This window comes from Gorilla gorilla, chromosome 14 (assembly GCF_029281585.2).
Source record: "Gorilla gorilla gorilla isolate KB3781 chromosome 14, NHGRI_mGorGor1-v2.1_pri, whole genome shotgun sequence".
In the NCBI taxonomy this organism is placed as follows: domain Eukaryota; kingdom Metazoa; phylum Chordata; class Mammalia; order Primates; family Hominidae; genus Gorilla; species Gorilla gorilla.
The window spans coordinates 82,477,651-82,504,980 of record NC_073238.2 but is presented as its reverse complement, the minus strand read 5'-3'; the positions used below and the strand labels follow the sequence as shown (position 1 = coordinate 82,504,980).

Here is a 27,330-nt window from a genome sequence, read left to right as displayed (position 1 = left end):
GAAAATGTAATAGACTACATTAAAATATAGAAGAATAAAAATTGTATGATCATCTTAATGTGCAAATTTAACATCCTTTCATAATAAAAGTTATCAACAAATTAGTTACAGAAGGAATGTAAATGTACCTCAACACAGTAAAGGCCATATACGACAAGCACACAGCTAACAGCATACTTAATAGTGAAAAGTTCGCTGAAAGGTTTTCCTCTAAGATCCCAAACAAGACAAGGATGACCACTGTAGCCATTTTTATTCAACAAGACAACCCAGCCAAATAAATTAGGTGGGAAAAAGAAGTAACAGACATCAAAAAGAGAAAGGCAAAGGTAAAGTTATTCCATTTGCAGATGACCTGATCTCATATATAGAATCCTCTAAAAACTCCACAATAAAATCTGTTTGAACTAATAAAATAATTCAATAAAGTTGCAGAATACAAAATCAGTGTGCAAAAATCAGTTGTATTTCTATACACTAATAACACTAATAGTGACCTCTCTGAGAGATAAGGAAAACAATCCCATTGCAAACAGCATAAAATGCAATACAATATTTAGGAATATATTTAACCAAGGAAATAAAAGATCTGTACTCTAAAAACTATAAGATGTATTACCCAAATAAATCTACAGATTAAATGCAATCCCTTTCAGAATTCCCATGGCATTTTTCACAAAACAGAATAAAATAATCCTAAAATTAATTTGGAACTACAAAAAAATCCAAATAGGAAAATTAATCTTTAGACACATAGAATAAAGCTAGGGACATCACATTTCCTGATTTGAAACTATACTTTAAAGCTATGGCACTCAAAACAATATATTACTGGCATAAAAACAGGCACATATATGAATGAAACAAAATAGAGCATTTAGAAATAAACTCACTCATAAGGTCGACTAATCATTTACAAAGGTGCTGAAAACATATAGTAGGTAAAGATAGTCACTTCAAGAAATAGTGTTTGGACAACTGGATGTCCATAAGCAAAAGAGTAAAACTGGAATCTTAGTTTACACGACACCCAAAAATCAACTAAAAATGAATTAAAGGCTTGAAATCATAAAAGCCCTGGAAGGCATATGGAAAAGTCTCCCTGATATTGATCTTGATACTGATTTTTTTGTATGACACCAGTAGCGCAAGGAACAAAAGCAAAATTAATCAATGGGCTTACATCAAACTCAAAAGCTACTGCACAGAAAACAGTTAATAAAATGAAAAGGCAATCTTCAGAATGGGAAGAAACTATTTGTAAACTATATATCTGATAAGAGTTAATATCAAAAATATACAAAGGACTCATACAACTGAATAGCAAAAAAAATAAAAAAAAATAAAAAAACTTATTTAAAAATAGCAAAGGACCTGAATAGACATTTCTCCAAAGGCTAACAAAAAGCCAACAGGTATACCACAGAATGAACATTTTATTTTTTGCTTAGCAAATTTATTCACTGTTGGATTTTTTTAATGGAAAAACATATCAGCTATTTCTTTTTCCCCTCATTGTTTCCTTCTGGAGTGCTTTTTTCCCAGTATTACTGAGGTATGATTGAAAAATAAAAATTGAATATATTTATGATGTATAACAATGTTTTGATATACATATACATTGCAAAATGATGAACATAATAAAGTTAATTAACATCCATCAATTCAATAATTACTATTTTGTATGTATGTGTATGTTTGGGGAGTGGGGGGTAAGAACACTTGAGATCTACTCTGTTAGCATATTTTAAGTATACAATACAGTATTAACTATAGTTATTACACTGTAGGTTAGGCCTCCAGAACTTATTCATTTTATAATTGAAAGTTTCTTTGACTCTTTGACCAATATCTTCTCTTTTCTGCCACATCCCAGGCCCTAACAACCCAAATTCTACTCTCTGTTACTTATGCATTTAACACTTTTTTAGATTTTATGTGCAAATGATATCATGCTGTATCTCTCTTTCTATGTCTAGCTTATTTCACTTAACATAATGTTCTATGGGTTTATCCATGTTGTTGGCAAATGGCAGTATTTCCTTTTTTAAGGCCGAATAATAATGCATTGTGTTCTTTATCCATTCATTTGTTGTGTGACACATAGCTTGTTTCTGTATTTTAGCTATTGTGAATAATGTTGCAATGAACATGAGAGTGCAGATAACTCTGCAAGTATGTGATTCTTTTTCCCTTTTTGGATATATACCTAGAAGTGGAATTGCTAGATCATAGGGTAGTTCTATTCTTAATTTTTAAAGGACTTTAATACTGTTTTCCATAATGGTTGTGCATTCTCATCTACAGTAACAAGGGTTCCTTTTTGTCCAGTCTTCTCCAACTTTTTTTCTTTTTGATAATAGCCATTCTAACAGCTGTGGGGTAATATCTCAATTTGGTTTTGATTTGCATTTCTCTGATAATTAGTGATGTTGAGCACTAATCACATCACATTTTTTAACGGTGCTGGGATAACTGGCCTATTGTTTTTGATAGCTTTGTCAAAGATCTGATGACTGTGGGTGTGCAGAATTATTTCTGGGCTCTTATTTGGTTGTATTGGTCTATGTGCCTGTTTTTGTACCAGTACCATACTGTTTTGGTTACTGTAGCCCTGTAGTATAGTTTGAACTTGGGTAACATAATGCTTTCAGCTTATCCTTTTGGCTTAGGATTGCCTTGCCTATTTGGGCTCTTTATCTGGTTCCATATAAATTTTAAAATAGTTTTTTCTTTTTAGTTTTGTGAAGAATGTTATTGGTAGTTTGATAGGAATAGCATTGAATCTGTAATATGCTTTGGGCAGTATGGCCATTTTATTCATATTGATTCTGCATATCCATGAGCATGGAATGTTTCTCCATTTGTTTGTGTCATCTCTGATTTCTTTGGGCAATGTTTTGTAATTCTCACTGTAGAAATCTTTCACCTTCCTGGTGAACTGTATTCCTAGGTATTTTATTCTTTTTGTGGCTACTGTGAATGGGATTGCATTCTTGATTTGGTTCGCAGCTTGGCTGCTGTTGGTGTCAAGGGATGCCAGAGATTTTTGTATATTTATTCAAAAGTTCCTTTAATGAATCAGCAAACATACAACTTAAAACTGCAGTATTGTATGAAATTATTTTAGTATGTTATTCTTTTTGAGTATTTGTGCTTATGTATTTCTATTCACATATCAATATACATGGCAATTATACGTGGCATTTGCTTTCTTCACAACTTTCATTTGAATATTATAATTCAAATGTTGAAGTATTATTTAATTTATAATTTAATGCAATTGTAAGTACATGAACATATTTTCAAATTAATAAGTTTTGTAAATGTTACAAATTTCAATGAAAGTACCAATCAAATAATGGATAGAAGTGTAAAAACTTGCTTGTGATATATTACAGTTTAAAATACACCTTTATGTATAATAATGGTAATACAATTACATTCTCACAGAATCATTAGTTTTGTTTTGCCCATTGTCCCTATGCTTTAGAGAAAACAACACCAGATGTCTGACACTCACTCAGTAGTGAGTGTCATTACACTACTAAACATAGCATTCAAGCCTCGAAAATGGAATCTTGAAATCCACTAGTTTTGTTGCACGTACTTGTAAGACTTAATGCAATGCTTGCTACTAAAAAGTTTTCTATACTTAAGAAATTAACTTATAAAATAAAAAGTTTAAAGACAAGCAATCATTTAAGAAAAAATTAGATTTTTATATTTTCTTCCCAAAAATATTTGAGTATAAATTAAGGGACACTTTACTTTTAATATCTTTAGTTTTTTTAAAAAAAATTGTGCTTGATATACACAAAGATATGTATTATTAAAAGTAATTCTTCTAGCTATATGCTGGAATCTTAATTTCTGATACTTTATAGAAATATTTATTCATCAACAGTATTACTATGTAACATTAAATAGGTGATAACATTAGTTTCCTTTAATTTTTCTTTTTACTTGCTGTTATGCTTTCTCTCCTTGTGAATACTGAAGATGTACCAATACAAATATTTGTATTTTTCTTTAATCCAGTTCAGCTAGACAATGTCTTATAGTTTTGGTTTGTTTTACCAAAATCCTACTAAGTTTTAGAAAGCATGATTTTCTGAAATCTCAAATAGGTAAAAATGGCCAATTACTTGGTCTTAGCTTTTCTTCAGTAAATTTCATATAATACAGATAAGATTATGGATATTAAAGTAGACTAATTTTAATTAAAAATCTATACTTCTTGAAATACAAATTATATAAAGGAGAATAAGATAAAGCTCTCATTTAGAATATGATGTCAGTGTATGATTTTGCATATTATATAGGCAAACATGAAATCTAAGGTTTCACAACAAATTTTAAAGTAATACACATACTTTAAATAATTAATATGGATATATGTGGCTAAAGGACAAACACTAAAAGAAGTAAAGTAATAAACATGGTTATTTTGCTTAAAGAATAATAGAATATAGCTAGACTTGAATTTGTAGGTTCAAGATATGAAAGATATTTATACTATCAATGTTAATTAAGAATTTGCATTGCTTTTGATGTTCTTTAAAATTCAAAATATATAATGTAAATATCTAAAGAGTATACAATTTTAATTATCAATAGTTTACTTATTCTAAATGCTAGATATTCAAATGCCTCCCTACTTCATTCAATCTAAGAAATTAATTCTACTTTTAGCAGCATGTTTACAGAAATCCATGCTATAAAGGCACCTGCTTATAAGACAGGTGGTGCTATCTGCTTGTATATGAGAGATAGGATCAAGAATAAAAGGTTGAATTTATTAAAGAACAGCAATGTACAATTTGTCCTCAAAAGTAAGTAGCCCTACATTTTTAAAAAAACTGTGCTTTAGGGGAGCTCAGGGAATAATGGGTGAAATGTGTGAAATGTCAAGAATAATTAAGAAAAATGATAGTGTTAAATATCAGCAAAGGAAATACATCTTTCCTCCCACAATCTTCTCTTCCTATTTTCTTCTTTACTTTTAAATATCATCTCTGTTCTCAAATTATTTAGGATAGTGCTTGCAAAAGGGTAGTATAATTTCTAGGTAATTTGACATACCCCCTTGATAAAATTGTTGTTTGGATATTTCTTTATTTGTGCTTCATTTAATATGAGTCCACTATTTTGTAAGACTTAAATGGGTCAAAATTTAATAAAATCATATGAAAGGTGTCAGCTTTCCAAGGGAAGTAGCTTGATTTATCTTTGGATTTTTTTAACCTCATTTCATAAAGTCTTTTTTTATAAGTGATTTACATGCAATTCTTTCATTTTATATATGCATATATATAATTATAAATTTAAATTGTAAATTTAAATTTAGACTAACACTATAATGAGATATGCCACAGAGTAATTTTACATTCATTACTAGTTAATTGTACCAATCAGTTAATCCATATATTAGGGAAAGTTTTGATTTTGTTCTTTAACATAAATATTAAAACCACACATTTTTAACTTATTTTCTCTAATGAGTAATTAGAGCTGAAAGCATGTATTTAAACAACTGAAATTCTTCTGCTTTGATGAAAAAGGACAAAACTGTTCACACATTTCTTAGAACTAATTCAGACCCTTGGAAAGAAACAATTTAAAAATCAATTTTTATAAGCTTATATAAGATTAAAATATGCGATATTAAAAACTCAATGTCCCTGATGTGATTCTGTCCTGAGCGACTGTTCTCCTGAGCAGTGGTCGTTTATCTCCATCTGCCTTCTCCCCTACCTAAGTGCGTGCCGCCACGCGATGGAAGATTCGATGGACATGGACATGTCCCCCCTGAGGCCCTAGAATTATCTTTTCAGTAGTGAACTAAAGGCCAACAAAGATGATCACTTTAAGGTGGATAATGATGAAAATGAGCACCAGTTATCTTTAAGAACGGTGAGTTTAGGGGCTGGTGCAAAGGATGAATTGCACGTTGTTGAAGCAGAGGCAATGAATTACGAAGGGATTCCAGTTAAAGTAACGCTGACAACTTTGACAATGCCTGTACATCCAATGGTTTCCCTTGGGGGCTTTGAAATAACACCACCAGTGCTCTTACGGTTGAAGTGGGGTTCAGGGCCAGTGCATATTAGTGGACAGCACTTAGTAGCTGGGGAGGAAAATGCAGAGTCAGAAGATGAAGAGGAGGAGGATTTGAAACTCTTAAGTATATCTGGAAAGCCTTCTCCCCCTGGAGGTGGTAGCAAGTTTCCACAGAAAAAAGTAAAACTTGCTAGTGATGAAGATGATGATGAAGCTGATGATGATGAAGATGATGGTGATGATTTTTGATGATGAGGAAACTGAAGAAAAAGCGCCAGTGAAGAAATCTATACGAGATACTCCAGCCAAAAATGCACAAAATTCAAATCAGAATGGAAAAGACTCAAAACCATCATCGACACCAAGATCAAAGAACAAAAATCCTACAAAAAAAACAGGAAAAATCTCCTAAAACACCAAAAGAACCAAGTGCTGTAGAGGACATTAAAGCAAAAATGCAAGCAAGTATAGAAAAAGTGGTTCCCTTCCCAAAGCGGAAGCCAAGTTCATGATTTATGTGAAGAATTGCTTCCGGATGACTGAGGAGGAGGCTGTTCAAGATCTCTGGCAGTGGAGGAAGTCTCTTTAAGAAAATAGTTCAAACAATTTGTTAAAGCTTTCCCTCTTATTTTATTTCTGTAACAGTTGATATATGGCTGTCCTTTTTATAATGCAGAGTGAGAATTTTCCCTACCATGTTTGATAAATGTTGTCCAGATTCCATTGCCAAGGATGTGTTGTCCAAAATGCCTGTTTAGTTTTTAAAGATGGAACTCCATCCTTTGCTTGGTTTTAAGTATGTATGGAGTGGTATGATAGGACATAGTAGTAGTGGTAGTCAGACATGGAAATGGTGGGGAGACAAAAATATATATGTGAAATAAAACTCAGTATTAAAAATAAAAACTCAATGTATTACCTTTAAAATTTAATCACCATGTCAAACAATTCAAAGAAACAACATAAATTATTTGAAAATGAAAATTTTGTCACAGATGAGAAATGAAGCCACAAGTAAATTTGCAGTAAGCAATGAAGGAAAGAAAGTGTGATGGCAGAATTATTTGTTTCAACTAGATGTTGGTTTTAACTTGCTAAAAAGTTATTGCCAGAGTCAAAAGAGATGCAAATTATTTGTAATTATTATGGGTGTATAATAGTTTTATGTAGTTATGGGGTATTTGTGAAATTTTGATACAAGCAAACAATGTGTAATAACCATATCAGGATAATTGGAGTATCTATCACCTCAAGTATTACCATTTCTTTTCTTTGTGTTACGAACATTGTAATTCCACTCTATTAGTTATTTTAAAATATGCAATGAATTATTGTTAACCATAGTCTATTGTGCTACCAAACACTAGGTATTCATTCTATCTGACTGAATCCTGGTACCCATTAACCATCCTCTCTTTTTTCCCTGCTCTCCACACTCCTTTCCAGCCTCTGGGACCCATCATTCTTTGGGCTTAATGCACAAATCTGAATATTTGTTTAAAACTATATTTAAGTGTGGTAAGTTTTACCAACACGTGTATGCAGTGTTTATTAATTCATAAATATATGATAAATTTAGGACTTAAATAAACAAGAATAATGCCATGAAAGGTCTCCTATTTCATGGCAAGTAATTAGATTTTTTCCATGTATTTCATGAGATTATTTAAGAGGTTTTAGAGTATGGAGATTGTGGTAGAGGTGAAGGGTATATATTTTTTTCTCTAGGTCACGTTTCTGACCTTGTGTGTCACAAAATTGACACACAAATTCTAAACATGTAACTATGTGGATGAGAAATGAACAAAGCCTGAATTATATTTTTAGAGGGTGACTTAGAGAAAAATATATACATTCGTGCCCAGAGGGAGTCCATAGAGACATTTTTCTACACAGGAATGCACCACATAATGATTTTTCAGTCAACAACAGATTGTATATACTATGGTGGTCCCTAAAATTATAATGGAGCTGGAAAATTCCTATCACCTAGTGATACTGTAACAGCCATAATGTCCTAATACAATGCATCACTCATGTTTGTGATCATGCTGTTGTAAACAAACCTACTTTGATACCAGTCCTATAAAATATATAGCACATACAATTATGTACAATTCATAATGCTTGATGATAATGAGACTATGTTATTGGTTTATATATTTGCCATATTTTATGTTTTTATTTTACAGGGTATCCCTTGTACTATTTTTTTTTAAAGTTAACTTAAAACAGTCTCAGGCAGGTCCTTTGGGAGGTATTCCAGAAGAAGGCATCGTTATCATAGGACATGACAGCTTCATGCATATTATTGGCCCTGAAGACTTTCCAGTGACACAAGACGTGGAATTAGGAAACAGTGACATTGATTATCTTGATACTGTGTAGTCCTAGGCTAAGATGTGTTTGTGTCTCTGTTTTTAACAAAAGAGTTTAAAATTAAAAAGAAATAAAAATTTAGAAAGACAAAACCTTATAAAATAAGAATATAAAGAAACGAAGTATTTTAGTACAGCTGTGCAATGTATTTGTGTTTTAAGTGAAGTATTATTATAACAGAGCCAAAAAAGTTAGAGAAAAAAAAAAAAAGGCCAGGCACGGTGACTCATTCATGCCTATAATCCCAGCACTTTGGGATGCTGAGGTGGGTAGAAGACTTGAGCTCAGGAATTCAAGACTGGCCTGGGCAACATAGCTAAACCCTGTCTCTGCTAAAGAACACGAAAAAGCCAGACCCGGTGGCTCATGCCTGTAATCGCAGCACTTTGGGAGGCTGAGGCTGGCAGATCACTTGTGGTCAGGAGTTTGAGTCCAGCCTGGCCAACATGGTGAAACCCTATCTCCACTAAGCATAGAAAAACTATCCAGGCACGGTGACACATGCCTGCAATCCCAGCTACTGCAGAGGCTGAGACAGGAGAATCACTTGAACTTGTGAGGTGGAGGTTGCCGTGAGCTGAGACCACAGCATTGCACTCCAGCCTGGGCAACAGAGTGAGACTTTTGACAGAGCAAGACTCCATCTCAAAAATAAATAAATAAATAAATAAATAAATAAATAAATATAAAAAACACAAACATTAGCCAGGCGTGGTGTTGCATGCCTGTCCCAGCTACTCGGGAGGCTGAGACAGGAGGTTCGCTTGAAACTGGGAGGTGGAGGTTGCAGTGAACCATGATCATGCCACTTCATTCCAGCCTGGACAACAGGATGAGACTCTGTCACAAAAAAAATAAATAAATAAATAAATAAAGTTACAGAAAACAAGTTTATAAAGAAAAAAAAATAAAGTAAGCTAAGGTTAATTTACTATTGGAGAAAGAAATTTAAAAAAATAAATTTAGTGTAGGCGAAATGAAGTAGTGTATAGCAATGTGCTAGGCCTTCACCTTCACTCCCCACTCACTCACTGACTCACCTAGAGCAGCTTCTAGTCCTGCAAGCTCCATTCATGGTAGGTGTCCTATAAAGTAGTACCATTTTGTATCTTTTGTATTGTATTTTTCTTGTATCTTTTCTATGTTTATACATATTTAGATACACAAACACAAATTGTATTATAATTGCTTCAATATTCCATGCAGTACATGTGGAACAGGTTTGTAGGCTAAGAGCAATGGGTTGTACAATTTAGCCTAGATGAGTGACAGACTATACCATCTAGGATTGTGTAAGTGCACTCTATGATGTGTGCACAATGACAAAATCACCTAAGGATGCATTCCTCAGAATGTATCCCCATCATTAAGTGACAAATGACTGTATTTGTCTTGTTGCTAATTGGACTGAGAAAAAAATTAAGGAATTAATGGAAGAGAAAAAAATAACTAATATTCATTTCTTTTAAATGATAGTATTAAGAAATAGTACCTCAGGCAGAGAATGATGATATCATTATCTTTAAGCCTTCATGGTTGCAGGTTTATGTGCCCCTTCAATTTTGTAAAAATGCATAAATATGATCATATCATACAAAATGAGTTTCTTTTAATTGTAGTTTTATCTTTATATTTTTATTTGACTCTCCCATTTCTCACTCTCCTCTCAAGCAAATCATCACTTTCCCTACACCTGTCCTTTAACCTATCTTAACAATTTTCAAAATGTAAATATGCATATACACACATAAGCATATGAGATGGATGCTCATCTACATATACAAGATTCATTTTATGTCATTGTTTTTAAAAAATGAGAAGTATGTACACTATTCTGAATCCTACTTTTTCTCTCTTAGTAACACCTTTGGAATCCTTCCAAGTCAATTCTAAAACCTTTTAGTCATGGTTTTAAGGGGTCCATTATCTCTCTATGGCTGCCTTTTGTGAAATGTATCATACTTTTAAAAACATACATTCCTCCATTGATTAGCATTGACATTATTTTCTATTATTCCACATTACTAGGGTGGCTGTATGTATTTGTGTGTACATGCTAGCCTAATTTTACAGTGGAAGTTGAGTTTTTTTAATCTCAAAATATCCCACTGCCTAACTCTGTTGCTGGGGAGATGTAGTAGTGTTTTGAAAGGTAAAGAAAATAAGACTAGCTAGGAGCTTTAAAATCTGAAGATGGGCATGGCAGAGAAGGCTCTGAGTTTTCTTTTTACTACTATATCATAGAATAAATGCTGGAGAAGCCAGTAACCTGGAACAATAATAGCTACAGACACACTCATACACACACACACACACACAAACACACACACAAACAGCCAACTAAACATAAGTCTACTCTTTCCAGCCAAAAGAACAGAAAACGGGTAATCTAACAAGATACAAAACCTTTAGACCATAATTGCTTTCCAGCAGCCAAAGCCCACAGAAATAACAGTGGTCCTACACTCAATCTCACCACAAAATGTCAAGTGTTGAGGCTAGATTTCCAGCCATGCCACATTTCAAGAGACACTCAAACACTCCTCGCCCTACCTCCCAAACCAAGGCGTTATCTGAGAAAATCAAGTAGGGAGTCAGGACTATCATCCAAATGTGTAATGAAGCCCCCCACTATGGAGTCAGTGGAGACCACATGGGAAATAGTAACAAGGTGTCTTCCAGTCAGGGAGGTATCAGTGAAGTCTTCAAGGAGAGGAGTACTCACACTGTGCCAGAAATAATGAAAAGTCCGTCACTTATAATGTCAACAGAAGCTGAGTAGGGAACCAGGAATTCCACCTGTCCTCAGCATTAACAAAGCACCACCCTCTACCTGCTACCAATGTGCTATCAAAAGAAGGCAGCTAAAATTAAAATTTTACTTAAGATCCAGAGTCTCATAACAAAGTACCACCTTTCACTTCCCCCATCCCCTGCTCTGCTGCCAAAAAAAAAAAAATTAACAGTGACACTTGGACATTTGGGACTACAACCAAAAAAAAAAAGCAAAAAAAACAACTTCTGTGTCATCCCAGTTCTTAAAGGAGAGGAGAAAAAGAGCAGGGACAATAAAGCATGGGAAGAAATCACAGCTGAAAATTTTACACATTTGAAAGAGACATAGACCTATAGTTTCAAAAATCAGAACAAAACCCAAACAGAATAAACCTAAAGAAATCCACACCAACGCACTTATTAGTCAAACTTCTGAAAACTAAAAACAAAGAAAAAATCGTGAAAGTAGCAAGGGAGAAATGACAGCTTACCTTTAGTGGAAAAAAATAAGTTAAATTACAGAGGATTTCTCATCAGAAACCATGGAGGCTAGAAGGAAATGGCATGACATTTTTTAAATGATGAAAGGAAATAACTGTCAACCCAGATCCTATATGCAGCGAAAATATCTTTCAGGAATAAAGAGAAAATCAAGAAATTCTAAGATAAAGAAAACCATAATTCAACACACATTCATGATAAAACTCAGTGAACTATAGAGGATAACTTTTCCAAATTAATGAAAAGCACCTACAAAAACATACAGCTAAGATTATTCTTTTTTTTTTCTTTTTTTAATTATACTTTAAGTTCTAGGGTACATGTGCACAACATACAGGTTTGTTACATATGTATACATGTGCCATGTTGGTGTGCTGCACCCATTAACTCGTCATTTAACATTAGGTATATCTCCTAATGCTATCCCTCTCCTCTCCCCCACCCCACGGCAGGCCCCGGTGCGTGATGTTCCCCACCCTGTGACCAAGTGTTCTCATTGTTCAGTTCCCACCTATGAGTGAGAACATGTGGTGCTTGGTTTTCTGTCCTTGTGATAGTTTGCTCACAATGATGGTTTCCAGCTTCATCCATGTCCCTACAAAGGACATGAACTCACCCTTTTTATGGCTGCATAGTATTCCGTGGCATATATGTGCCACATTTTCTTAATCCAGTCTATCATTGATGGACATTTGGGTTGGTTCCAAGTCTTTGCTATTGAGAATAGTGCCACAATAAACATACGTGTGCATGTGTCTTTATAACAGCATGATTTATAATCCTTTGGGTATATAACCAGTAATGGGATGGCTGGGTCAAATGGTATTTCTAATTCTAGATCCTTGAGGAATCGTCACACTGTCTTCCACAATGGTTGAACTAGTTTACAGTCCCACCAACAGTGTAAAAGTGTTCCTATTTCTCCACATCCTCTCCAGCACCTGTTCTTTCCTGACTTTTTAATGATTGCCATTCTAACTGTTGTGAGATGGTATCTCATTGTGGTTTTGATTTGCATTTCTCTGATGGCTGGTGATGATGAGCATTTTTTTCATGTGTCTGTTGGCTGCATAAATGTCTTCTTTTGAGAAGTGTCTATTCATATCCTTTGCCCACTTTTTGATGGGGTTGTTTGAATTTTTCTTGTAAATTTGTTTAATTCTGGATATTAGCCCTTTGTCAGATGGGTAGATTGTAAAAATTTTCTCCCATTATGTAGGTTGCCTGTTCACTCTGAGGGTAGAGTTTCTTTTGCTGTGCGGAAGCTCTTTAGCTTAATTAGATCCCATTTAATACCACACATCTACAACCATCTGATCTTTGACAAAGCTGACAAAAACAAGAAATGGGGAAAGGATTCCCTATTTAATAAATGGTGCTGAGAAAACTGGCTAAGATTATTCTTAATGGTGAAAAACTGAATGCTTTCTCCCTAAGACAGGGAGCAAGGCAGGATGAACCCGAAAATGGACCAGACAAATAGGCCAAAGCAATTTAATGGAGAAAGGACAATCTTTTCAAAAATTGATGCTACAGCAACTGACTATCCAAGCACAACAATAATAATAGCAACAACCTCAACCAAATTTTTACGATTTATACAAAAATTACCTCAAAATTGACCACAAACAGAAATACGTCTTTTGCGGCAACATGGATGGAGTTGGAGTCCATTATCCTAAGTGAACTAACACAGGAACAAAAAACAAAAAAACGAATACCACATGTTCTCACTTATAAGTGGGAACTAAACATTGAGTACATATGGACACAGGGGGATACTACAGACACTGGGATCTACTTGAGGGTTGAGGATGGGAGGAGAGGGAGAATCAAAAAACTACCTATCAGATACTATGCTTATTACCTGGGTGATGAAATAATCTGTACACCAAACCCCCATGACACATAATTTACCTGTATAACAAACCTGCACATGTATCCATGAACCTAAAATAAAAATTAAAAAACTAAAATTGGATACTGGTAGAGAGAAATAAAATTTTAAAATTATATCTATTAGGAATAAATAGGAGAGCATTTTTAGGATCTAAAGTCAGGCAATGCTGTTAGACATCATGTCAAAAACATGATTCATAAAAAGAAAAAAATGGCAAATTGAACATCAAAATTATAAACTCTGCTCTGCAAAATCCCTTTTAATAAAATGAAAAGACTACCTAGAGACATAGAAACCACATGGCCAACAAAAGACTAGTATCTAGTACATATTTTACAAATTCTTACTATGCAAAACTTAAGTTAGAAAATGAGAAAAACCATGAACAGATATTACAGAAGTGGATATTCTGACAAGCACAGGTAATGGTCTTCAATATCATTAATCATTAGAAAATTGCAAATTAAAACCAAAATTTAATATCACAACACACCTACCTAAATGGATAAAGTAAAAAAACAACGACAATACTAAATGCCAGCATCTATATGGAGACACTGATCACGCAGATATTGCTGATGGGAATGTAAAATGTTATAATTATTCTGGGAAACAGTTTGACATTAAACATGCAACTACCATGTAATACAGCATTTGTACTCCTGAGCATTTATCCCAAAGAAATGGAGGCTTATATTTACCTAAACACTTGTACCCGAGTGCTTATAGAAGCTTCATTTATAACAAAGGTAGTTCAAAAACTAGCAACAACCCAAATGTCTTTCCAATAAACTGTGGTACATCCATATCACGGAATACTACTCAGCTTTAAAAGGAATTAGTGATACGACAACTTGCATGGATCTTCAGAGAATTATGCTGACAGGAAAAAAAATCAACCCCAAAAGTTTAACAACTATACGATTCCATGAATATAAAATATTTTAGGCCGGGTGCGGTGGCTCATGCCTGTAATCCCAGCACTTTGGGAGGCCGAGGCGGGCGGATCACGAGGTCAAGAGATTGAGACCATCCTGGCCAACATGGTGAAACCCCGTCTCTACTAAAAATACAAAAATTAGCTAGGCGTGGTGGCACATGCCTGTAGTCCCAGCTACGCGGGAGGCTGAGGCAGAAGAATGGTTTGAACCCGTGAGGCAGAGGTTGCAGTGAGCTGAGATCGCACCACTGCACTCCAGCCTAGGCTACAAGGGGAAAACTCCACCTCAAAAAAGAAAAAAAGAAAGAAAAAAATTTAAATGGCAAAATTATAAAAATTAGAAAACAATTACAGTAGCTAGGGGTCAAACAAGGTGTGTGGATGGGAGTTAAGTAGGTGTGACTAAGAAACTACAACATATCTGATCTTTTTGGTGAAGGAAATGTTCTGTATCTTTGTTGTTTCTATGTTAGTATTGTGGTTGTAATCTTGTATTATGCTTATGAAAGAAGTTACCATGGAGGAAATGGGGTAAAGAGTACAAAGGACCTTTGTACATTTTTCACAAGTGTGTGTGAATCAACATTTGTATGAAATAAAACACTTAACTAAAAAAAAATCAATACTTGGTTTTGATACATATCAAGGGAAAAAAATATATTAATAAGAGGCCAGGCAAACTGGCTCATGCCTGTAATCCCAACACTTTGGGAGGCCGAATCAGGCAGATGGCTTGAGTCTAAGGGTTCAAGACCAGTCTGGCCAACATGGCAAAAAATACAAAAATTAGCCAGGTGTGGTGTCACATACCTGTAATCCCAGCTACTCGGGAGGCTGAGGCAAGAGAACCACTTGAACTCAGGGGGCAGAGGTTGCAGTGAGCCAAGATTGCACCAGTGCACTCCAGCCTGGGCAACAGAGCCAGAACCTGTCTCAAAAAAAAAAAAAAAAAGAAAAGAATAGTTTCTCTGTGTGGGTGGATGGTCACTCAGTCATATTCTTATACTACTTCTAAACTATTTTGTAAAGAGAGGCCTTGTCTGTTATTTCCATGATGTAGATTTCTACAAGTGGGATCAGTAAATTAAACTTGTTATATTTTAATTGATTTTAATAAATTGCTTTCCAACACTCAGTTTCCCTGTAGCAATGTATAAATATACCCCCTACCATCTCCAAACTATGCAAAATAAAGTTTGTTATTCATTCTTATAATCTGGTAATCTGACTGTTTTCTTGTCCAAATGTTTTAAATTTTCTATTCTTATGTTTGATGGCCAGATGGATTGCCTTTCTGTATCTTAGTCATAGCGCTGCCCATTCTATGTTTAATTTTGTCTTCTCTTTTATTAACTTGTAAGTGCTTTCTGTATATTATAGATTTTGTCCTCTTTGCATGAATATGTACTATATGTAATTTTTTAATCCAAGTTTATTACTCACATACTGCTTTTATTTACACTATCTTTTATCAAACTAAAGTTGAAATTTGTACACAATAAATATTTTTTTCTTATTTTACAGTTTTTAGGCTTCAAGTTTTGGATAAGAGGTCTTCCTTCTTACACCACCCTCAAACAACCACTCATAGATTTGTTAAAATATTTATGTTATACATTTAAAATTGTATTTTAAAAACTATATATATAGATAGGTAAAATTTTACCTTTTTCTAGGTAAATATTAAGTTGTGCAAAAAAATCACTAAATAAATCACACATTATTTTCTCATTGTATTGAAATGCCTTGTTTGTAGTATCTTATTTTAGTACTACAATTAACTTCTGAATTTTCTGTTCTGATAATCTATTCATATAACAAATTCATATTTATTTGATTACATTTCCAAACATTCTGGTATCTTGCAAATTAAGTCTTCTCTCTATCGGTTTTTAACTTTTTTTACTCTCATTCTCTTTCAATTTCACAATAAATAAGTTACATTAATTCTATATGAACTTGAATTCAATTCATACAATTATGTAAGTACCTCTAAAATTAACATTTCAAGAACTGGTAAATTTGGACTTTTTTTTTTTGCTCAAATAATATTTTTTTCTGGAAACATTAAAAAAAGAAGTTTCTGCCCCTAGTGTTACACAAGTATCTCCTTTCAAACCAATCATCCTGTAGATAATGTCTAAACTCCAGACAAACAAACAGCTGTCTAAGGGCACTGGACAGCAACCAAGGGAAGGCAGATACTGGAAGGAAGTTGAAACCTCGAAGAAGGAAAACATCACTGGGTATATTTTTGTGTGGTTTTTATTTTTTTAATGGCTTTTAGTCTTAAACTACAACCCAGAATATGTCATGTGGGTGGCTAAAACTTGGATATAAAATCAGCGGTCTTACTTTTGGAGTACTAGAGAACAAAGTTGAGGCAATTGTAGACACTGAAACATAAGAGAGAAATGCCAGATAGGAGGTAAACAGAGAGGGGCACTCCAAATTCTGAGCATAAATTCAGTCCATCCCTGAGATTATGAATCAGTCACACATGTTTATGGCAGTTTCAAGTAACCCAGCTAAAGCTAAGGCTAATTAACAAAACAGATTTTTGCTGCCACTCACTTCACAAGGGTCAAGAGTTTGCAATTTGAGTTCTGTCAATTGTATCTGGATTTTGTTTATGATATTTTGGAGAGTCATAAGATTCTGTTATGTTCCTCCAAACAGCACCCCGGTGTGTGTGTGTGTGTGTGTCTGTGTGTTTGTCTTTTTCTCCTCTTTCACACACACACTCCTTGGAGAAACATTACAGAATTTTGAGTGCCATTTATATACCTAAATATAATTTTATAAACTATTTTTCCTTTGACTTTGTGTTTACTTTATTACTTTGAAAGTATTTAGCTTTGCCATTGATAATAAAATGGTATCAATATTACCTCCTTGTCTTTAAGATAATTATTCCTGTAATAGAAGTGTATTACCTGTTTTTAATATATATTTCATAATTACCTAGCCATATTATGAAATATTTTATTGCTTTATTTTAAAAAAAACTTTGTCTGCTGAGTTTTGTAGTTATATGATTCTAATATTAGCATAAATGATTATTTTTTTAATGTATGCATGAGATAGTTTGTTTTTTAGCCTTTCTGAAGTTGTTATAATACTGACGAACCTGTTTACTGTTATTGTGACTAGAGGCAACCTTCAAACGTTTCTGATTGTAACAGATCATTTTGTTGTTTTGCTTTTTACAATAAATATTTTTTACTCTTATGGAAGATAATCTTCTATTCCTATTTTTCATAGTTCATTCATTGAGAAAGCTTATCTTTGTCAAATTGCATTATTGAGTTTATTATCATATGAATTTTCATCTTTAATTGTTGGAGAGAGAAACAGATCAATAGATAGATTTCTGATAGGTAACCAAATTATACTCAGATAATAAATTCTGCTTGATACTAGTATATTACATGCTGTCTTGTGTTACCTGTACAGGTTTCTTAATAATCAGGAAATTGTACTCATTTTGGTTCATTTTTATTGACTTTATTGAGGTACAATTTACCTAAAATAAAATTCACACATATTGTGTGTAACAGTTCAGTGGGCTTGAAAAAATTTATTTACCAGGGTCATATTATATCAAGTTATAATACTTTTCCATCAACACATTAAGTTTTCATTTACATTTTGGTAGTAAATCTTCATCCCCAATCTCTACTTCAAACACCATTGACTGGATTTCTACCATAGTTAAGTAAATCTACTTACAGAAATTCAGAAAAGATAATCCTACCAAGATAAAATCTTGGTAGATTTTACACAGCGTATTCCTTTTGGAATTCAGACACTTAGTTTTGTGTATCAGTAGTTCATTTTTTTTATTCATGGCTTATTAGCATCCCTCAATATTAATATACCATGGCTTATGTATTCCTTTGTTATTTTTGTTATTTAGGTTGTTTCCAGTTTCAACTGTTAAATATAAAACTTATAAATAATTATGCATAGGTATAGTTTGGCCAAATGTTTTCATTTTAAAAATTAATCCTAGGAGTGCAATTGCTGGGTCCTATCTGCCAAACTGTTTCCCAAAGTACTCATGTCATTGTCTACTTACTTTTACATTGGTGAGAGTTCTAGTTGCTCCACATGCAAGCAAACAATTATCATCAGAATTTTTAATTTTTGCCATCTAATGAATGAAGATGATATTTTATTGCTTTTTAATTTGCATTTCCCTTATATAATTTATATTACACATTCATTCATTTGGTTACTGGACATTTATTCGTAATGTATTTTTTGTAGTTATTGATTCAAGTCTTTCATTCGTTCCTAGTTTTTTTTTAACTTACTGATATTTAGCCATAAAAATGTTTCATGTACTCTGGACACAAGTCCTTTAACAGATATATGTATGGAGAAGGTTTATCACTGGCTGTGACTTGTCTTTTCATTTATTTTAAAATTGTATCTTTTGAAAAGCAGGTGGTTTGAATGTTTATGTTAGTTCAGTTTATCATTTTAAAATGTTAATGTTGTATTCTGTCTAAATAATCTTTGTCTGCCATATGTGGTGAAGATTTCTTCCTCTATTTTCTTCTAGAAATTATAGCATTTTTCCTGAAGTATGGGTTGAGGTACATTTTCTTAACCATATGATCCAGTTGTTTCATTTAAATGTTTTTGTAAAGATTTTTCTATCTTCATGGAATTCTATTGGCATCTTTTACATACATCTATTATGTTTTGGTTTATTTTTAATTATGTTGGATTATAGTCAAAGAGAAACACCTTAGAATACTAGATGACTCTTTCACTATTTTTCTCTCTTTTAATTTTGTTGCATTTTTTATAACTATCTAATTGACTTATCATAAATCTCCCTTGGGTTTTTGATGAAGTTGATTATTCTGTTCAAGTAATTTCTCCATAAGAAAGTAACTAGAGGAAACAATCAGTTAACTATATTGTCAAATCCTTCCATTTCTTTTCTTTTTGTGTACAGTATTTCTTAAATTCTTAGAAAAATGTATCAAAATCTTGCAATCATAAAATTTTTATTTTAGATATTTAGCATCTATGCTTTTCTACATATATTATATTATGTGTGTTCTAATATCCTCAAAATCTACATCTCTTATCACAACATATTATTATTTATACTATTTGATATTTTTAACTTTAATTTCACTCTGATATTGATTTCACAATTACTTTTCGTATTCACATATCTTTTAATTTCTTCGTTTATATATTTTAAAACATTGTCAGTTATGTCTGATGTAGCACTTAACTATCTTATTTTGCTATATTATTTAGGATAGCTAACACTGTATTTCCATCTATTATACATAGGTAAAAGTAGGGGACAATTTCTTACATAATTTTGTCTTCCAGAGCTACAAGATATGTCTATATGTCTCCTCTTATTTTTAAGAACTTGCCCCCTTCTGTCAAATTTAAATTGTCCTCTGCCTTAAAATTACAGTCAACATAAAATATACTGAAATACATGACTAGATCCTTATGGTAGTGACTCAGTTCTTTCAACTCACCAGTTAATTTGAGATGGAATCCAAGCATTCCTTATGACAATATTTTTCACATTTTATTAATTAATTGTTAATTAATGCTCTTAATCTGTGGAAAATGTTAAATAAATAAATGTTAAATCAAAGTCTCTGACAACTTATGTGGAAAGTAAAACTTCAAAATTTTTGAATTTATACACTGTCAGACAAACTGCAATATCACCAGAGACTTCTTCAGTCATATTCAGAAGCTCAAAAGATTTTCAAGGTTTTTGGTTCTCTAAATAGGGTTGACATCAAGTTGAAATAATACTGAATGTTCACATGCTTTTGAATACATCACAGGAAAGAATCCACACCCTGATTACTAAATGCTTAATTTTAATATTTATCTTGTCCTTCTTTAAATGTCTTCTTTCTTCAGAATTGAAAGTTTCTCAAAAAGTCATTTGGGTTTTTAAATAACGCTAGATGAATAAAAGCTTTCTTCAAAAGGTTAAAAGAACCCATAACTTCTCAAGTTGAGAAAACACAGATGATCCCTTTTGGTAATTGTTAAAGGTCATATTTTAACCTAGTGCCTCAAACTGATAATAGGGAACAGCAATAAGACTATAGCTGAAGGTCATAACATCACACGGAACTCAAAGTACATTACAATAAAATCAATTAAATGTGATATTTTTCTTTGGAAATTACTGGGTTTAACCAAGTTGAAACCTCCATGTTTGATGTGAGTGTTTTGAAGGAGATATGTAGCTGACAGTATTGTGGCAATTACAGTAAAGAAGAGAAAGAAGTTTGGTGGATTATAATATTATTTAGTCATTTTTGTATTTATATAATTTATTTAGTTTATATGGAATAAAAGTAGTTTTTATATTTTTTAATTTTAAAACAATATCTTGATCAGTTTTTCTATTTTAAAAATTTTTTTATAGTTTTTTTCTTTCTTCCATAACATTTGCTTCCTGCGAGATACAATATCTGATTAACTGCTCTGGCAAAAGCTCTCCAAAGTGCAAATAAAAAAATTCCAAACTCCAATTATGATGCGGCTTTTCTCTTGGCACATATGTTCTAGTGTTTGACAGCACAGTAGGGTGACTATAGTTAACAGTCATTTCTTTTCAAAATAGCTAAAACAGAAGATTTGAAATGTTCCCAACACAAAGATATAATGAATATTTGAGGTTATTTGATGATTACACATTGTATACGTGTATCAAAATAGCACACGTACCCCACAAATATGTAAAATTACTATTCATCAATAAAAAATAAAATTAAAAAACATACAATAAAAATTAAAAACATAATATTCAACTAAACTCAACCCCAAAATGAAGAATTGTGTTAAAGTTGTAACATTTTATGTTCTTAATACAGAATTTATTATTAATGTTGATACCAATGAAAAGATTACAAGTGGAAAAGTAATAGTGAAATAGATATTTTCTCAAAATACTTGATAATTTGTTGTATCTACAGCAGAAGAGTCTAATAATTTTACTGGCTTATAATTATTTTTCATGTATCCCTTGAGAAAGGCATTTTTATGAGAACATGTGATGATGTCAAACTAGGGCTTTGTTGTCAAAGTTTACCATATAAATTGGAAATAGATAAGGACTAACACATATCTTCTTGGCTTTCCTTACCTAGCTTGCCATATTTTAGTCTATAATATACTTCAAAAACTAGCTTCAGAGGCCCTGAAAGTGTCTTAAAATAATTGTCAAAGAATAGGTGCAGAATGGCTTGTAGCAAATGATTTGAAAATGAAATGGGGGGAAAAGAGACATAATGACATGATATTATCCAAAATATAAGAGAGAAAAAAAAGAGAGCAATGCAAATAAGATGAAATTAATTACTTTCTAGTCCTCAAGTCTTAGCTAAAAAGCAGATCTTTAGTAATACAATTGTTACTAAAGGAAAGGCAAGGGGAAACTTTTTATGGGAATTTTTTTTTCTATTTTAGTGCTAACATGAAGAAATCCACGTCGTAGTCTCCAAATTATAGGATAGCACGTGGTCAGCAATCATTTCTGGGGAAGGGAGAGAATAAACAAATACTTTCCATTATGTGTTAGAAACATCCCTGGATACTTAAAAAGTTTTCAAGTTTTACTGACTGAGTGCTTATTTCGTAGAATTTTATTTAAATTATAGTATTTTCTTCTCACAAAATCCTAGGTCAGAAGAAATTGAGACTAACAGGAGTCAATATTTCAAAGTTTACATAGCTAGTAAATATAAGAATAATTACTCAACCCAGTTATATATTTTTAAAACTTTTCATTGTGGAGTTGCAAGGACCAAATGCCAGGAGCTTACTTTTGAAGCAGGAAGGAAACCCTCAGAGCAAAAGTTAGTGCCTGCAATTATATGCTGATTGTTTCTGTCTCTTCTAATGGCTCAATCAACACCATTTCTCCTGTTTTAACCTGTGCGCAGATAAGACCTTGTGGGTTGAAATTGGGAGTTCATTAAAAAAAATTATTGGTAGAGGGAAGTTACTATGACCTAAATATATCATGGTCAAAATGTATAATTGTGAGGCAGATTTGATACACCACATTTTTTATCTTGCTTGTGATTTTTAGTCCCAAAATTATTTATAGATTGATATTTTTGTCTGGTCTCAGAAAGCCAAATTTTAAGGATTGCCAATAAAGTTGTATTAATACTAGTAATAATAAAATAATAACATACTACTAATAAAAGTCATCAAATAATAAACTCCTCTAATAAATCCAGAAGAAATAAAAGTAGAAAAAATAAAAATTTCTACTCCCAATAATGAGGGTACATTTTATATCAGACCAATTGTGTTTTGCCAAACACAATTGCAAATTCTGGATAGAAACAACTGTTTGAAGTGACTAAGAGTAAATTAATGCAGGAGAAACCAGAAAGGACTCCACCGTGACAGAAAGAAAACTGCACGGGGTAAAATTTTTACACAGCACTTTGCTTGAAGGCGCTCTCCAAACCAAGCAATACAAGATGTATAGATGAAGAAAGTACAACATTATTACTTATTTGAAGATCCAAAGGATGAAATTTAAGATTCCCAGAGAATCTAAAAAGTAAGAGAAAAAACTAAGGAAGAAATTGAAACAAGAGGAAGAAACCCGATGTTCTGCCTTCAAACATTTCTCTAGTCCTTTGTTAACATCAGAAGTGTGCAAGCATGGGAGAGACTCCAATCGTCCAGGCAAAATAGCTACAGCCAGAATTTAAAAGAATTGAATAGTTTCAACTGCTGCCCATATTAAGCAAGACAATTTGGAGTGGATAAATTAGGTCAAGTAAACTACTAGCTAGAACAGAAATCAGCACTCCTCAGAGAAGGAACAAATCCAGAATCTCTATGATGTGTCCTTTTCAAAGAAAAAGAGTTTAAAAATATGGAATATAATAATTCATAGAGATTAGCATAAATTAAAAATAACTATTATAATATACTCAAGGACTTGAAAAATGTTTATTTGAATAAACATATTTGGAATCTCTGCAGAAAAATGCAAACTAAAAAAAAGAAAATGATCCTCTCACTTTAATAGACTTCAGCTTTTAAAGCAGTATTACATTTATAGGAAAATTGAGAATATAGTACAGAGATTTCCCACATACCACCTTACCCCTTTCACAATACCCCCCATTTTCTTAACATCTTGTGTTATTGTAGTACATTTGTTAAAACTGATGAACCCATATTGATACACTATTATTAACTAAAGTACGTAGCTTACACTAGGGTTCGCTCTGTTGTACAGGTCTATTGGTTTTGACAAATGCATAATTTCATATATTCACCACTAAAGTCTCATACAGAATAGTTTCAGTGTCCCCAAATTTCTTGAATTTTACCTATTTATCCCTTCCTTTTTCTCCCTACAACTCCTAGCAACCACTAATCTTTTTGTTGATCCATATGTATTTTTCCTTTTCCAGGATGTCATATAGATAAAATCATACATTATATAGCCTTTTCAGACCTTTTCTTTTAACTTAGCAATATGCATTTTTGGTTCCTCCACATCTTCTTGTACATTGATAGTTCATTTTTTTATCATCTTTTTATCCTTTTATCGTTGATAGCTCATTTCTATTTTATGAATGTACCACAGTGTGCTTATTCATTCATCTACATATGAGGGATATTTTGGTTGCCTCCAGTTTTGAGCAACTATGAATAAAACCACTATAAAAAATCATGTGCATGTTTCTGTGAGCAAAATAAGATATAAAAATGGCCAGGTCCGGTGGCTCATGCCTGTAATCCCAGCACTTTGGGAGGCCAAGGCAGGTGGATCATGAGGTCAAGAGACTGAGACCATCTTGGCCAACATGGTGAAACCCTGTCTCTACTAAAAATACAAAAAATAGCTGGTCTTGGTGGCAGAAGCCTGTAGTTCCAGCTACTCAGGAGGCTGAGTCAGGAGAATTGCCTGAACCTGGGAAGTGGAGGTTGCAGTGAGCCAAGATTGTGCCACTGCACGCCTGCCTAGTGACAGATCGAGACTCCGTCTCAAAAAAAAAGTACATATAAAATAAAAATTTTATAAATAAAAATTATAGTAGCTGAAATAAACCTAAAATCAATAAACAGCTGTAACAGTACAGAAAGACAGAAGACATTTTTAGTGAGTTTGAATAGACATATAGTTGTTACTGGATCTGAAGAACAAAGAGGAAAATAATTTTAAGTAGAGACTCAAGCTCCTATAAGACAATATAAATGTATCTAACTTATATGTAATTTGATTATCAGAAAGAGAGTTAAACTGAGATAGAAATATATCTGAAAAAATAATCATGAAAATTTCTTCAGGTATGGTTAAAAAAAAAAACATCAATTTACAAACTCAGTAAGCTCAGTTAACCCCAAGCAGAATTAAGAAAAAAAAAAAAAAGAAGAAAAGAAAGTCCCATCTAGGCATAATAACCAAATTACTGATAACCACAGATGAAAAGGAGAAGATATTGAAAGGAACCAAAAAAAAAATGCAACATTACACAAATGGGAAAAATGGTAAGAAAGATGGTTGAATTTTCACTAGGGACATGGGATCAAATGACAATAAAAAATGCTGAAATAAACGGTTAATGCCAAATTCTGTGCCCAACTAAAAATGTTTTAAAAATAAGACTTGATATGGTTTGGCTGTGTCTCCACCCAAATCTCACCTTGAATTGCAATAAACTCTACATGTCAAGGGTGGGGCCTGGTAGAGATAATTGAATCATGGGGGCCATTTCCCCATACTTTTCTCCTCATAGTGAATAAGTCTCACAAGATGTGATGGTTTTATAAATCAAAGTTCCCCTTCACAAGCTCTCTTGCCTGCTGCCATGTAAGATGTGACTTTGCTCCTATTTGCCTTCCACCATGGTTGTGAGGCTTCCCCAGCCACATAAAACTGAATCAAGTAAACCTTTTTTCTTTATAAATTACCCAGTATGGGGTATGTCTGTATTAGCAGCTGGAACAAACTAATACAGTAAATTGGTACCAAGAGTGAGGTGTTGGTGTAAAGATACCTGAAAATGTGGGAGCAACTTTGGAACTGGGTAATAGGCAGAGGTTGGAACAGTTTGTAGGGAACAGAAGAAGACAGGAAAATACGGGAAAGTCTGGAACTTCCTAGAGACTTGTTGAATGGTTTTGACCAAAATGCTGATAGTGATATGGACAATAAAGTCCAAGCTGAGTGGTCTCAGATGGTGATGAGAAACTTATTGGGAACTGGAGCAAAAATGGCTTTTGTTGTACTTTAGCAAAGAGATTGGTAGCATTTTGCCCCTGCCCTAGACATTTGTGGAAATTTGAACTTGAGAGAGGTGATTTAAGGTATCTGGCAGAAGAAATTTCTAAGCAGCAAAGCATTCAAGATGTGACTTGGGTGCTGTTAAAAGCATTCAGTTTTATAGATTCACAAATATACGGTTTGGAATTGGAACTTATGTTTAAAAGGGAAGGAGAACATAAAAGTTTGAAAAATTTGCAGCCTGATGATACAATAGAAAAGAAAAACCCATTTTCTGGGAAGAAATTCAAACTTGCTGTAGAAATTTGCATGAGTAGCAAGGAGCTGAAGGTTAATCATCAAGACAATGGGGAAAATGTCTCCAGAGCATGTCAGAAAGCTTCATGGCAGCCATTCCCATCACAAGACCAGTGGCAGAGCTGTCCAAGGCCATAGGAACCCACCTCTTACATCAGTGTGACCTGAATGTGAGACAAAGAATCAAAAGAGATCATTTTTGAGCTTTAAGATTTGACTGTTCCACTGGATTTCAGACTTGCATGGGGACTGCAACACCTTCATTTTGGCCAATTTCTCCCATTTGGAATGGGTGTATATACCAACTGCCTGTACCCCCATTCTATCTAGGAAGTGACTAAATTGCTTTTGATTTTACAGGTTCATAGGCAGAAGGGACTTGCCTTGTCTCAGATGAGACTTTGGACTATGGACTTTTGAGTTAATGCTGAAATGAGTTAAGACTTTGGGGGACTGTTGGGTAGGTATGATTGGTTTTTAAATGTGAGGACATGAGATTTGGGAGGGGGCAGGGGCAGAATGATATGGTTTGGCTGTGTCCTTATCCAAATATTACCTTGAATTGTAATAATCCCCACATGTCAAAAGTGGGGCCAGGTGGAGATAATTAAATTATGGTGGCCATTTTCTCCATACTGTTCTTGTGGTAGTGAATAAGTCTCATGAGAGCTGATGGTTTTATAAATAGGAATTCCCCTGCAGAAACTCTCTTGCCTGCTACCATATGAGACAGGACTTTGCTCCTCATTCACCTTCTGCCATGATTGTGAGGCTTTCCCAGCCATGTAGAACTGTGAGTCAATTAAACCTCTTTCCTTTATAAATTAGTTAGTCTCAGGTATGTCTTTATTAGCAGTATGGGAACAGACTAATACAAGAATGAAATTCTGATATTTTCAGAAAAAATTAAGTCTTGGAGAAATTTATCAGCAGCAAATATATGATACAAAATATTAAAGTAATTTCTTCAAGTTGAAGGGAATTGAAGGCAAATTGAATGTCAAATACAAAGGAAGAAATATCAAGCACAAGAAATGGTATAGTTTGTGTTTAAACTATAAAATACTGTCACTTTCCTCTTTAAAAGCATAAGACTAATTGAATCAATAACTACATTGTGGTTTAAAGTTAGTAGATAGATATAATGTATATGGAAATAAGAGGACAAGGATGTGAGGCAAATGGGTTATACCATTT

At 33.2% G+C, this 27,330-nt stretch overlaps 1 pseudogene; it reads left to right on the top strand.

Moving 5' to 3' along the window:
- Nucleotides 1–5,778: 5,778 nt before the first annotated feature.
- Nucleotides 5,779–6,660, top strand: LOC101154404 (nucleophosmin-like; annotated as a pseudogene).
- Nucleotides 6,661–27,330: the final 20,670 nt, after the last annotated feature.